The sequence below is a fragment of the Heterocephalus glaber genome, unplaced genomic scaffold, assembly GCF_053883595.1.
Source record: "Heterocephalus glaber isolate CG9 unplaced genomic scaffold, H.glaber_assembly_v1.0 deba00001594, whole genome shotgun sequence".
In the NCBI taxonomy this organism is placed as follows: domain Eukaryota; kingdom Metazoa; phylum Chordata; class Mammalia; order Rodentia; family Bathyergidae; genus Heterocephalus; species Heterocephalus glaber.
In genome coordinates this window covers 17,526,815-17,537,778 of record NW_028258369.1, presented here as the reverse complement: position 1 = coordinate 17,537,778, position 10,964 = coordinate 17,526,815, and the positions used below count along the sequence as shown (strand labels likewise).

Below are 10,964 nucleotides of genomic sequence, written 5' to 3'. Positions count from 1 at the left end.
GCCAGGAGTAACGAAGGTAAAGTATACCCTAAGTCATCCAGTGCAGAACTTCACAGGGCCAACAGGTAACAGTCTATTTTCACTTATACCGGTGAAGTGGATTTTGCGATTACCAGTTGCGTTAAATGCATCAAATAAAGCTCCTAAAAGTGATACTATAAGGTGCCACCTTAAGTTCTCCAGGCTGCAACTGTGCATAATTTTAAAATGGTTTCTTAAATTTATTTATTTATTTAAACATAACACGAGGAAGGTGTTAAAACTGGTGTAATAGCTCAATAGAATAAGTTTTCCAGATTTGGGGAGGGATGAAGAGGGAGATATTCAGAACTCTTCACCAGAATCCCCCCAGCTGGATCATAGTGGATTAAGGATGTGCTTTGTGGATGTGGTTAGGCAATGACACCGGCTTGACGGATCTTTCTTTCTGCATCTAATCCCATTGAGTTATCTGGTCCCCTTGGCTGACGAAGAACCATTAGGCGAGGAGCACTGGCATCATCCACAGTGATGTTCTTCAAGCGATTGACCAACAGATCAGGTCGAGGAGCTGCAGCAGCCTTGGGGCCCTCGCAGACTCGCCAAACATTACAGGCACTGCACTTGCCAGTGCGCTGGTTAAGAATCACCGAGAACTGCACCTCGTCTCCTGCCTGTAGCTCAATGCCAGCCTGAACTTCTTTCACATGGAAAAAGAGCTTCTTGCTATCTCCTACTTCATAGTTAATGAAGCCAAACTGATCTTTCACACACTCCACTGTGGCCCTACGCAGGGGTGTGATGTTATAGGCCACAGTCTGTGCATTTTGGCCCAGGACGCACAACTGGAACTTAACACTCTCCCCTTTCTGCAGGCAATCAATCCCCTTTGTTGGCCACCCCAACCATGCCAAATGGATACACCTCACCTTTCATATCCCCCTCTCCCACAATCGCAGTCATTCCTTGATACTCAGTCTGTGTTGGATCAACACTCCTCAGAGGACGAATGACTTTACCCGAGTAGATGGTGGGATCAGCTTCCTCAGTAATACCATTCACTGAGTGAGTTTTGTTTACTTTTTCAGCGCTGACTTTGTTACCTTTGCCTTTGGACAAGCTGTACTCAAGCATGTCCCCAGTTCCAGGCTATCAGCATCACCAGAGAATTCACTGTAATGGAAAAAAGGTTTCCTTATCAGGATTGGCTGTTTCACTAAATCCAACATTATCTTTCAGAGTTGCCACATAACCCAAGAGCCTCTTGGATTTGGAATTATGACCTAAAAGTCACACACAGGTTGCAATCTGCTGCCCAGGCCTCTGTTTGTCACTAATACTAAATTCAAACTTATCTCCTATCTGAGGAGAAGTAGAACCTTCCACATCCTTGGCTTGAAAAGCAGTAGTCAGTTTCACTCCACAGTCATCATAAGCAATAATGCCATCCTCAGCCTCCTTCTCCTTGGCTTTGTTAGGGCTAGTGGTTTGAGGATTGGAAAAAGTGGCTTCTTTTTCTACAGTGCCCAGAAAACGATGATCTGAATGAGAATGGAATGAAACGGTGCCCTTGGGAAGTTTTTTAATCCTAATAGCATGATTTCTTTGGGCAGAGAGCATATCAGGAACCACAGTAAACTCTACTTCATCTGCAGTATGAAGCTGGTTCCCATCCAGAATTTCACTGAAGTGGAAGAACATACAAGCATCCCGATCCACACACTTGATGAAACCAAACCCATCTCTCATGGCAGCGATTACACCTATTTCTCTGGCTTCATTAGTGAACTGAAATGGATTTGATAGAACTTCTATGTTGGTTGCTCATTCTAATTTGTCATGTCGGTCTGTTGAAATATTAAACCTAACATGGTCACCTTCCAGCAGGGTCACCTTGGATTTTGTATCTTTATCTCCAAAAGGAAGTTCTTTAGGAATCACAAAATCAATTTTGATTTGTCCCGGCAGTGGGTCATTCTGGTTTTGTTTGTTTTTTTTTTGGTATCAGGGATCGAACTTGGGTCCTTGCACTTGTGCAGCAGGGGGCGAAACCACTGAGCTAAATTCCCGGCCCTCATTCTGGTTTTTACTGGGTACTTTTGGGATAACTTTGGTTATAGTTCCCTCAAAATATTCAATGCTGATATCTTCAAAAATGACTGTTCCTCGAGGCAATAATCTGACATCTGTTGCAGCTTCTTTACCATTTCTGTCCTTGATTGTGAATTCCACATCATCTCCAGGTTGCAAGGTTTCCAGGTCACCTTTAAACTCACTGTAGTGGAAGAATATCTCTTTTACCACATCGCCTCTTTCAATAAAGCCAAATGCCTCCTTCATGGCACAAACTACCCCCTGACAGTGGGCTTGTTTCTTTTTCAACAGCATAATGTTACGAGCACTTACAGCACCAGTGTGCTTATTGTTATCAATTACAAAATTTATTTTGTCTCCGGTTTCCAGCTGAACATTCCCTTCAACATCTTCAGGGATGTAAGTCAGGTAAAACACTTCCCCATTACATTCGTAGCATACACTCCCTGTTGGACTCTGACCAGGGGCAGCTGGAGATTTACTCTCTAAATTGTGAGGAACAGCGCACACAACCTGTCCATTCATTTGTTCTTCAGGGTGCATTTCTGGTTTTATCTTCACTAGTTTTATAGCAATTGTTTTGCCAGTCCGCCGGTCAGATGAAACTTCAAATTCAACATCATCTCCTACTTTTAAGTCCTCCAGGTTGCCGTTATATTGTGAACAGTGGAAGAAAAGTCTAGCTTGATGTTCTGAACACTGAATAAATCCGTAAGAGGTTAACAGTTTTTCAGTAACCCCAGTTTCACGAAGTGTTGCTGAAGTGCCACTGGGGAACCCATTATGTCCGTTGTTGTGGAGAAGGTTTGGATCAAAGCTCATCTCGCAGTGATAATCAAATATTGCACTTTCAGTAGTATTAGCTGATTCTTCTTTTTCAGCACAAGTTTCAAAGGGTGAAAGTTGCTAGTATTTAAAAAAAAAAGCAACAGAAAATGATCTACCAAGATAATAAAGAATACAACTGCTGCTGCACCGAGCAATCTCACAGTACAGCACTGAAGAAAACAAAGACTACTAGCAGCATTGGGAAGTGCTCTGTCAAAGCTGTTGAGTAGGCACAAACTTCTTGTTTCAGATCAAGTGTTGTGTCTTCAACTTAAGTGTACTCTTCTTTGGTCTTGTTGGTTATTACGAGGTTTGTTCCTTGCCTGATCTGAACTTGAAGCAGCAGTTTCAGGTGGTAAAGTCTGTTCTTTTATACTTCATACCCAGCAGCTCAGGGCCCCCTCTCCAGCGCCACCATAAGCAGCATGGCCCAGTATGTAGGACACCCCCAGCCTTTTAAAAAATTGTATTTTGATGTGGTTTTTAAATAAAATGGAGTACTACTCAGCCATAAAAAATGAGAAATTAGAGACATTTATAGCTAAATGGATGCACATTGAGGCGATACTCTTAAGTGAAATAAATAGGACACACATGTGTAAATACTGAATAGTTTCTCTGGGGTGAGAAACTGAAAGTGTAAATAAGGATCAAAATGTATAATAGGTAATGTGAAATAGGAAGAAAAGGGGCAAAGGGGAAGGAACTGGGAGGGCTAGGGGAAAGGATAGAAGGGAATGGGATTAATATGAGAAAATGGAAACAAAGTCTTTGTAAATAGGGAGGGATGGAGGGGTTGAAGGGAGGGCTGGGCAAGGGTGAAAAATAAGAACCAAGAGAGATTATGGAAAGGTGCAAATTTCCAATGATGAATGTCATTATATTGTATACCTAAAATGTACCAATGATTAAAATGAATAATCGGTAATGTAAAATAGGAAGAAAAGGTCCAAAGGGGTAGGGGTAGTGGGAGGGGCAGGGGAAAGGAAAGAAGGAAAAGGAAAAATGATGAGAAATGGAAATAAAGTCTTTGTAAATAGGGAAGGGTGGAGGGCGTGAAGGGAGGGCTAGGAATGGGGAAAAAATAAGAACCAAGATGCATTATGTAAAGGTACAATTCCCAAGGAGAAATGTAATTGTGTTGTATACCTACAATGTACCAATAAAAGAATTTAATAAAGAAAAAAAATTGTATTATGAGACGGTCTCACTAAATTGCCCAGGGTGGCCTTGAACTTGAATTCCTTCCACCTCAACCTTCTGATTAGCTGAGATTAAGGTGTGTGCCACCACACCCGGCTAGTAGATAACACTCTAAGCACCCAAACAGAGTGATGGGTCCAATGAATCCAGTGGGAGAAGCATTTATTTATTTGCTTATTTGTACCATTTTTAAATGAATTTACTGATTTGGGCTAGTAGATTACTCATAAAATAACAATGATGTATTATATAGAATGGACGTGAGATCATGTCCCTTTACCACTTAAAAACCTGCAATAACCATAACAGCTCTATTTATAATAGCCAGGAAGTGACAACCCAAATCATTATTAATTGGTGAATTCATAAACAAATTTTGCTATATCCATACAATGAAATGTTCCTCAACCCTAAAAAAGAATGAGGAACTGATGTATACCACAGTATGGTAGAACTTCCAATAGAGAATGCTCGAGAAAAGAGGCCAGTCATGAAAGGTTGCATGTTACATGATTCCACTTACGTGAAATGTCCCAGGATAGGCCAATCCATAGAGACAGAAAGAAGATTGCTGGTTGCCAGGGACTGGGGGGAGGGGAAGAGGGAGAATGAATCAGTAGGTATGGAATTTCCCTTTGAGGTGAGGAAAATATTGTGGTGCTAAATAGAGTTGGAGTTGTACAACATTGTGAATGTATTAAGTGCTACTGAATTGTTTACTTTAAAATGGTAAATTTTATGTTATATGTTATGGTTTAATCTAAAATATCTCCCCAAAAGCTCATGTGCTCAGAGGTGAGGCTTTCGGAATATGATTGGCTCTTGAGAGTGTGTACTCCCCCCTGGATTAATCTATTAATGAGTTCATGGCATTTGAATGTGTTGTTAGGAGGTAGGGCCTGGTCAGAAGAGGCGGGTCACTGGGGCATGATCCTGAAGGGTATATTCTTGTTCCTGGCTGCCCACCTCTATTTCCTGGCTGCCATAGATTGAGCATATTACCTCTGACATGCCCTTCTGCCATGATATTTCTGCCTTGGAGCCAGCAGACCATGGACTGAATTCACTTCAAATGTGAGCCAATTAAACCCTTCCTCCTTTAAATTTTGTATGTCAGGGGCCAGGGATTTAGCTCAGTGGTTACGCTGCCTGCTGCGCAAATGCAAGGACCCAAGTTCGATCCCTGGTACAAAAAAAAAAAAAATTTGTATGTCAAGTATTGTGCTTAGGGACAAGAAAGCTGACTAATACACTGTGTGAATTTCACTTCAGTTTTTAAAAAAAGATTAATTAATTTAAGCCTTGCAGTGGCTCCCCATTGCCCAGAGAGCAGACCCCGGGTCCTTACAGAGGCCTGCCAAACTCTACAGGATGTATCCCTGGTGCGGCCTGGCCTTGTCACCTCTGATCTACCCCACTCCCTCTCCATGCGGCTCCTCTTACTCCCCCAGCACATTTACACCTTCAACCCCTTGTGCACTGACTGCTCCTTCCCTTCCTCGTGAAGGTATTTGTCCCCAGGAGCCAAGATGTTCCCTCCTGTACTTCCCTAAGTCTTTAGTCAAATGTCATCTCTCATGAAAGCCTGTCCTCCGTACCCTATTTCCAATCACAGGGCTCCCAAGCCCCATTTACCTTATTTCACTCTATTTGACATGTTTCCTTCCAACAAACTATGTAGTTTTACTTATTTATTATCTCTCTTCTCTTCCCCAACCATTAGAATGCAGCTCCACCAAGAAAAAAGGATTTTAATAAGTTTCTACAGTCTGAGCCTGATTTGTGTTCATTTCAAAATAAAGTCTACAAAATCAAATAGTGAAGAATTATATATTCAAACAAATTCAATTAAGTGGATTCTGAAGGAAATAGCCATGAGTCTCAAATCTAATAGAAAAATGATTTTATGGATCTTTTATTTTCTGCCAATATTTATATTTCACGGAGACATAAAACCATTCAGGCTGAAGTTAAAACTTATCTCCTTTATCACAAGTCACTTGAGCTTTGAACTTGGAGGTGGTACTCTGGGTTGAAAGCTATTAATTGTAGAAGGTGGTAGAAGTGTAAAACATTTTCTGTGGGAAGAAAGTAACTTTTTAAAAGCAGCATGATCTGCTTTCATCCAGGGCCTACTTGAGTTGTTGCAAAGCTTTATTGACGGTGGAGCAGGGTGGGGGTGGGGCGATATAAAAACTTCCTGAACTTGCCCTTCTTTATTCAATGTTTGCAAGGCCTCCATGTTGATTGAGGATGGTCCAAAGAACATGCATACTAGCTTTTATTTTTTTTTAAGAGTAGGAAAAATTTATTGAGAGAAAGGCAGCTTCTGTCTAAGAGAGACAGAAGGGGGACTGGAAAGTGGGTTTCCCCAATACCAGCTTTTAAAGGGCGACAACTGGAGCTATCATAAAAGGAGTGAAAGTCTGAAAAAAAAAAAAAGGAACAGAGAAAAAAGAAAGGACAGGAATTTAGAAATAGATCACAGCCTGAAATATTTTTGTACATGAACAGGAAGCTGCTTTCAGGCCGCAGACTCCTTGCACATGGGTTTGCACAAAGGGGCTCTAGGTTTGGAAAACAGCTTCATGAGCATAAAGCGGTTTCATTTTGCAGGAGGAGTGTCTGTTCATTTGGATTTATACTATGGCTAGAGATTTTGTTCTCCGCTGCAAAAGCAAAGAATGCAAAAGCAGGAATGCTGTAGCCCTTCCCTTCATGTTGGCATTAAGGACAAAATGTGCCTCTGTTTGTTGTAAGAGTCAGGAAATTAGCAGAGTAGAGGAATGTGTTAGGTATCTAAGACTGAGTGCAGAACTGGGGAGGGGAGCTTTTGAGCAGAAAGCGCCAGTTTGGGCCAAAGAAGGATTAACGCACGGGTCCCTTACCATTCTCCCATTCTGCTCAGGGAGATGCTTCCCCAAGACACATTCCATTCTTCTGGCATCAGCCTGGACGCACCACTCATGTGGATTCCATTCGAGGAAACAAAGCTCCAGAAGCAGAGGAGAGGTGGGACTTCTTTTGGATGTGTGCAACTGCTAGAATTTCGGAGAATGCAAAAGCAGCGCGACCCACTGTTTGGCGACTGTTGTCTTCTGTTCCTGGCCACAGGGGAAACCGCTACACTTGTGAGGCAGAGTCGGCTGGTTCAGGAGCCAGCGAAGACACTAGAGTTAAAAAAATGTACTCGCATACTTGTGTCTTGTAACACAGCAAGATTTTGCCTGGTAGCGAAAGAAAAAAATGACTCCTCTTAATTTGGTATAAAGTGAGTTCTGTGAATGCTTTCCTCCATTAACATAAGCCCTTTTGAATTGTGTTCTCACTGTAGGGCTGTAGGGCTGGATGGAGGATTGGCGTCAGGGTGAGGCAGGCATGGCTGTTTAGGGATTTTCAGATGTTCTTGGAGCAAAAATCAAGCAAAAGATTTCCAGAGAAGCCCATTTTTCTGAGAGCTTGTACATCATAGTGTGAAACCTCTTTGGGAGACTCCAAATCACTCGAACGTAGAGATTCTCACTTTAGGGGACCAGGGAGCAAATTGGCAAATGGAATCTTAGCAATGTCTAGAGACTTTTTCTTTTTGTACCAGGGATTGAACTCAAGACCTTGTGCTCACAAGGCCGACTCAGAGCCACTGAGCTAAATCCCTGGCCCTAGAGACAGTTTTTGATTGCTACCACTGAGTGGGTAGATGCCAGGGTTGCTGCTAACTATGCTACCATGCATAGGACAATCCCCCATGATATGGAACTATCAGACTCCAAATGCTACCAGTGCCCATGTTAAGAAATCCTCATCCTACCACGTGCCCTAAATATAAACCCACTTGAAACATTTCTCCATCGATAGAATCAACTAAACTATAGTCTGCTAAAACAAAAAGTAAGCAACCCTTAGGTGATATTTCCTCCTTCCTCTTTCCCACCCCACAGAAAATCGTTGAATAAATGTAAGTATGACCTTTTAAAGTAAATGACTCTGTAAGCAAGCTCCTTAAATATATTTCACTGCAATTTCTGCCAATCTTTAAAGGCTATTCAGTAAAATTGTTGAAACAGTAGTAATAATAAAAATTTACAGTACCATTAGTGCCTTTTAGCTAAACTTGTGGAAATGACAAGTGAGGAAAAATCAGAGAAAATCTTTTTTAAAAAGTCCTAGCTTGGTTGTTTGCTGCTCCACAGTTTAAAGGGAACAGGCCAGAATGCATGCTGTAACTGTTTTTAGTTGCAGGGCAATGAGTGATTTAAGGAAAATTTCAAACTCAATAAAGTGATGTCTGTTTGCCTTCAGCTTGTTGCTCTTTCGATTTGTTGGCCAGGACGGGAAACAGCTTTGGTCGTTATTTCTAGTAAGAAACTTAATGATTATCATTGAATTATGAAGCCATAGATCCTTGGAGAATATTGACAAGAAGTCCTATCCATAGCCCGAAGAGTTTTGTGCAAAGAGCACTGATTGCGATCCTTGGGCGATTTGGGACTTTAGGACAAACAGTATTCCCACTGGTCTGTGAGACCTCAGTCTTCAGTTTCTTTATCTGTAAAACGAAGTTGCTAAGTTACGACCGACCTCCTAGGTCACTTTCAACTAAAGAAACAATAGTACACAAGTAGCTCAGTACAGGCTGACCCTGAGATTTCTATCAACCCATCAAATGTCTCTGTTTAGAAAATTCTACCAGTTGAGAAGCAATTGTAGCTCATGAAATGATGCAGCAATTGATTTAACCCCAAGAGAAAAGAATATTTACTAGAATCTGCTGTAGATTAGTTAATCTGCAAATAATTAAGACCTTCTTTTCTCCATCAGAATAATCGAGTCCAGAACATCTAGGACAGAGAATTGATGATTTCTCCTGCCTCTGAATCTACTTGTTCTGTAAAGGGTGGAGTTGGACATTTAAATAATCATAGGCCATTTCAAGACTGTGGATTTGTTTTTTTGTTGTTGTTTTTTTTTTTTTTTTTTGGTACCGGGGATCGAACTTGGGTCCTTGCACTTGTGCAGCAGGCGGTGAAACCACTGAGCTAAATCCCTGGCCCATCATAAGCCATTTCAGTGTCAATTTGGTCTTGAAGACTCCTCGCTCTCACCTAATCACAGTACTGTACCTCCATTTTAGTATCAGTCTGAATGTTAATGTTAAGGAATTTAGAATTTTCCAAGCAAATCTCTACACAACAGAGTTTTCCTTGCAACACAGTGTCTGGTGTTCACTCTCTGAGAGCCTGTTGAATGCTGAAAATAGGAAGATATGGGACAAGAACACAGAGATATGGAGCAAGCAACATCACTGTGTGTTTTTTCCTCTACCGGAAGTCCCTTACAGGAAGCCATGCCATAGAGCACTCAAGCCCCTTGCAGAGAAGGATGCAGCCCACACCATGCCTGGAAGTGCTCTAGAGAAGGCAGAATCTGCTTGACTCGCTACCAGCTTTTCTCCCCGCCCACATGCTCAAACCCAGAGCATTTGACTATCTAAGTTATTCCTTGTAGCTGCAAGCAATTAGTTTGGAAATGGTCTCACAGTTTTTGCTTTTACCTAAGGCTTGGTCTTGCCTTTTTAAAAAATCTTTGTAGGCTTGATGGTACATAAGAAGCTATGAATTCTAAGCTATTTTATTTATTTATTTATTTATTTATTCATTCCTTTGCTGATTTCATTTCTGATCCCCTGCCCCTCTGCAGTACTGGGGATTGAACCCAGGGCTTTCCCACTGAACTACATTCCCAGCCCTTTCTTAAATTTTGAGACAGAAACTCACAAAGTCACTCAGTTGCCCAGGTGTGGCTCCAATTTGTGATCCTCTTGCCTTAGCCTCCCAGAGTGCTGTGACTTCAGCCATCCACCACCACGCCTATTAATGTCTTCTCATTTCAGCAATAGTTTAGAGAGAAGCAAGGTTAATATGTTGACCAAAAAATGTAGGTTTAAAAGACCATTAGTGGGTTTTAAGACAGGTCACCATGGTGGCTATGGCTAGACAGTGGCCATTTTGAAGTGTCTCTTGGGTTGTTTGTTAAGGTATGTGACTGTGAGGATGAGGAATGGAGAGAATGAAGGGAGATTGAGAGAATCCATCCTCCGAGATCTTGCGACCCAGTTCTGCTTCCTTTGCCAAATCTTTGTCTCAAATTTAGGGGGAAAAAACCTCAATAAGGAAATAAATAACTATTTACAAAGGTTTCCCCTCCCCCACAGCATTCTTGTGCAAGACACATTATCTTGAAGTCTTGCAGTGTGGCTGCTGTTGAAATTAATGCTGCAAGAGGTTTTGGGTTTGTTTGCTTTTTCCTCTTGATGGAAGGGTGACCAGCTTGCAAAGCTCATGAGGATGCAGCCTACATTTCAGACTAAATTTGCCTCGGAAGGCAAATGAATTCAAGACCACTGGGAGCTGAAAGGGCAGTTCCTAGGAGATTGGGCATCTTAGATGTGATTTCAGGGCCTTTCAGACCCTCCATTAATGCTTGTTCAGTAGTAATAAATACCATTGATTTCTATTGAGAGCAGATTAATGCCAGAAGACAGCTAAAAGGGCTTACTCAGCTTTGTTAGCAGAGCACGGCCTTTCCTTCTCTAAGTGGTCTCTTTAAAAGCCACAGGGACTACTGCTTGAGGGAAGTGGCTCAGTCTGGGGCTTCTTTAAGGGCAGCTGAGAAAAGGCCCCGGCACCCAGGCCTTTCCTCAACTAGACCTTGATGTCGCCCCTTGCACGGTATCTTCAGACACTGCAGGCAGAGAAAATACCAACAGCGTGAGTCTGAACAACACGAGGGTGGGACAGAAGCCAAAATGTGTCTTGTGTGAACGCTTCCGGCTGCAAACCTACCTGACTGTTGCACCAAAA

The 10,964-nt window shown here is 42.0% G+C and overlaps 1 pseudogene; it reads right to left on the bottom strand.

Annotated features, from left to right (window-relative positions):
- Window positions 1-377: 377 nt before the first annotated feature.
- On the bottom strand, window positions 378-3,001 carry LOC101704820 (cold shock domain-containing protein E1-like; annotated as a pseudogene).
- Window positions 3,002-10,964: the final 7,963 nt, after the last annotated feature.